Source organism: Helianthus annuus, chromosome 3 (genome assembly GCF_002127325.2).
Source record: "Helianthus annuus cultivar XRQ/B chromosome 3, HanXRQr2.0-SUNRISE, whole genome shotgun sequence".
In the NCBI taxonomy this organism is placed as follows: Eukaryota; Viridiplantae; Streptophyta; class Magnoliopsida; order Asterales; family Asteraceae; genus Helianthus; species Helianthus annuus.
This window is the reverse complement of record NC_035435.2, coordinates 169,115,503-169,118,614: the sequence shown is the minus strand read 5'-3', so window position 1 is coordinate 169,118,614 and position 3,112 is coordinate 169,115,503. Positions and strand designations below refer to the sequence as shown.

The following is a 3,112-nucleotide window of genomic DNA, read 5'->3' as shown; positions in this document are numbered from 1 at the left end:
TGAGAGTAACGAAAAGGTTTGGTACTTTGAATAAAGTGTTAAAGGTATACTAAGTACATTTACATAAGAATAAAGAATAGGAAGACGGTTTTAAAGGTAATTGTAACACCCCGAAAATATAAATCCTTATATTGGAAAATTCGAAGAGTTAATAAACAAGAATTTACAAACTAGGAACTTAACCTAGTTAAGTTCAAGTCTTGAAATAATTCACAATAGGGTAAAAACACATAAACTTAAGAATGAAACAAAATTAAGGGACTAAACTTGCCAAAGAAGGAAAGTTAAATGCTGAATTGTGACAAAACTCACCAAACACACCATTCTTAGTGTGTCTGGTCGATCAGGAGCAAGAAAGGGGCGACCCCCATCCCTCAAACCCTAGAATCTTCACAAAATTCACAAATTAAGGCTGCAAATCTGCTTCAAATCAAGTTCTAAACACGAATTAACGATCACCTAATCATAGTGATCAACAGGTATGTAGAAATTTGGTGTTTTTGCTACATTTTGAATTCTAGATTAAGTGTGAAAAACAAGAAATTCAACTTGATTGCTGATGCATGGCTGAAATTAGAAGGGTTATGAGGTTTAGGATCAAACCCTAGATGATTTCTTGACATAACCTTGTATAATACTTGTAGGGTTACATAATCACCATTGTAGGTGAGTAGTGAACTCTAAGAAACTTGATAAATGCAGAATTTAAAACTCTTGTTCTAGCACAATCTGAAATTTGGAAGTGATTTCTAAAATGTTAATGATAAGATATGTGCTAAGTTGTTTAATTAAAGTGAAATTCGATGAAAATTACAAGATATGAACTTGGTAATGAATGTAGGAAAATCTGACCCGTTAGGTGTTTGTTGAAATGCCTAAGTGAGGATTTAAATGTAAAATGTTGATAAAAACGTAGATTTGATAATGGTCCATAATGATGTGATTGTGGTCATAAAAAGAGTTCTAAACATGTTGTAAACTGAAATTTCTAGGCAAAGAGTCCGGATCGTCAAGCGGACAAACCGAAGGGAATCCACGGGGAAAGGGCGTGCTCTAAAGGTACGAAGATACTGCTTCGTTACATTAAATTTCTTATTGTTTTTATGTCGTAATATAAAGCATGGTAAACAAGATAGACCAATATGTCACGAAAGTGACTTTGCGCCTTAAACAAGCGAACGGGTCAAAACAAGTGATAAGCATGAAACCTTGTATGTCCTGAATGGAGTGTAATTCAGCACCCAAACGGGTCAAACAAGTCTTGTAGTAAGCATGAAGCTAGATACTATTACATAATGCATGATTTTATAGGATGCGTAAACTGTGTAGCGAACACAGTAAGCAAGTTGAGAAACTTTACCCTAAATATAGGAGTTAAAGTTTAGAAATTTAATGCATGACAAGTAGCATAAGTAACTAAACATGAAGCCTTGGAATCAAGCTTGTAAGCTACTCCGTAGATATACCCTCATGAGAATAGTCGAGTATTAGCACAAGTAGAATATGGGTATGGAAAAATTACTTCGTCGCTTAACAACTTATGTGAAAGTAAGCTGTTTTGATGCATGGAAAATAATCAGCAAAACTGCAAATAAAACAAGGAAGTTTAGTACAGCGTTCACCGTAAATTACGGTGATACCGTAATTTACGGCGGCCAGAAAATTTTTACAGTGGGACTCTACTGATTTACGGTAGGCCTCAAAATGTCCAGAAGCCACCGTAACTTACGGTGTCACCGTAAGTTACGGTGGAGCCCAGCTTGATGAAATTTTTTATTTCATTTTCTCGAATAAGTTTTTCGGACCTGATTCGATTACGTGAATTTCCAAGAATAATAACACTAATGCTTGTTTAAAATGTTAGTTTTCAGGTATTCAAGAAAAAGGATGATGATCAAGCATAACTATCCGAACCGAACACTCTAGCAAACGCTTCCGCATATGATCTTTTGTTCTAAAAACTATGTAAACAATTGTAGTTATCATCTTGATTATGTTTTCGTAAGAACTATACATGTATGTTGTGTTTAGTTTTGGTTTAAAATATTGAAAGTTTTTGTTAAGTCGTCAATTTGGCGTTAAATGCAAGGTTCTATGTGTTAAATCTAGTAATATAATCTGGGTCTTACAGTAATGAGATAAGTTAGGATTTGAATGTTTAAACAATCTTGATTGTGAACGGGGTTCGTATGAAAGAAAGGATACTGGAGAATAATAGGAGTATGGGGCGAACGATTGACTCTAAATTAATGCAAGTATATGAATGATATAAGTATTAGATAGACGAAAGTAGCGTGTTAAAGATGAAGTCTCGTCATGGATAATCGGATATAATGCGTTTGTGAGTTGTTTAAAGTTTGTATTAGGTCAAAAGGTTTGCAAAACACTGAATTTCTCATGGCACGTTTTATGAAAGTTTGGTAACATGGTGAAAACACTTATATATAGGAAGTACCAGCGGCGTATCCACCATGTTTTGACCATGTTATGTCCATCTCGTTATTTGGTGTCATGTTACGTTCCGTGTCTTACCATACACAATAGTACGCTCTATGGTTTTCATACGCCTATCCCTATAATCCCGTGTGCACCCGCGATTATTTTGATCATCGCATGATCCGCATAGCTTGTACTAGTTGTGTATGAATCAGGGTATACATAATTTAAAAATAAGGATGTGTACGTATAAGAATATAGTATATAAGCAAGTCCATGCTTAAGTATGTTACATAATAAAATTAATAACACACAAGAGTTTTAATAGAATTAATAACAGTTTTAAAAGAATGAAAAGATGAAAACTTTTAACATATGATAGTAGTAAAACTAAACCAACCTGGCTTTACAACTCGTCTTAACAGTTTTAATAGAATTAGTAGCACACGAGAGTTTTAATAGAATTAATAACAGTTTTAAAAGAATGACCTACATCTTTTATATAGAACATAATCATACCAAAACATGAGGGAAAACGATTTTAGCAACTACTTATGAATCATACCCAACCAAACAAAAAACAAAGGAAAAAAGCAGGCCTAGAACAAAGATAAAGTAATAAATCAATAAACATATATTGGACAGGAATAGCAACTAATTGGCCAATCCAACATGA

The 3,112-nt window shown here is 33.8% G+C and overlaps 1 long non-coding RNA gene across 2 annotated transcripts; it reads left to right on the top strand.

Annotated features, from left to right (window-relative positions):
- Nucleotides 1–370: 370 nt before the first annotated feature.
- On the top strand, nt 371–2,071 carry LOC110928316. Of its 2 annotated transcripts, none has more exons than XR_002586286.1 (3): nt 371–479; nt 993–1,059; nt 1,872–2,071. It is a non-coding gene; the product is annotated as an uncharacterized LOC110928316 (long non-coding RNA). The 2 variants fall into 2 exon arrangements; XR_004888937.1 differs by having other exon boundaries at nt 1,865–2,071.
- The last annotated feature ends 1,041 nt before the right edge of the window (nt 2,072–3,112 follow it).